The sequence below is a fragment of the Odontomachus brunneus genome, unplaced genomic scaffold, assembly GCF_010583005.1.
Source record: "Odontomachus brunneus isolate Ranch 3 - 2012 unplaced genomic scaffold, Obru_v1 Obru_scaffold_079, whole genome shotgun sequence".
Classification (NCBI taxonomy): Eukaryota; Metazoa; Arthropoda; class Insecta; order Hymenoptera; family Formicidae; genus Odontomachus; species Odontomachus brunneus.
The window spans coordinates 1,052,740-1,053,043 of NW_022639529.1; positions in this window are offsets into that span (position 1 = coordinate 1,052,740).

Consider the following 304-nt stretch of genomic DNA (forward strand, 5'->3'; position numbering starts at 1 on the left):
CTAAGCCCGAGGACGCTATCCTCGGGCGAGCCTTCTTTATCCGCGCGACCACTCCGCGGACGAGACACGACGGTACGATACGGTGCGCGACACAATTAATTTTAGAGCAGATGGTCAGTCTTACAGATTTTCGGCGGCGACCCTTGCGTCGGCGGCGGTGTCAGCGGTGACGGTAGCGGCGGCGGTCCTCCTTATCTTGCTCTCTCTCTCCTCTCTCTCTCCCTCTCCCAGTCCTCTCTCTCGCTCTGCTCACTCTCTCCCGCTCCGCTCGCTCCTTCTCTCACTTCGCTCTCTCTCTCTCTCT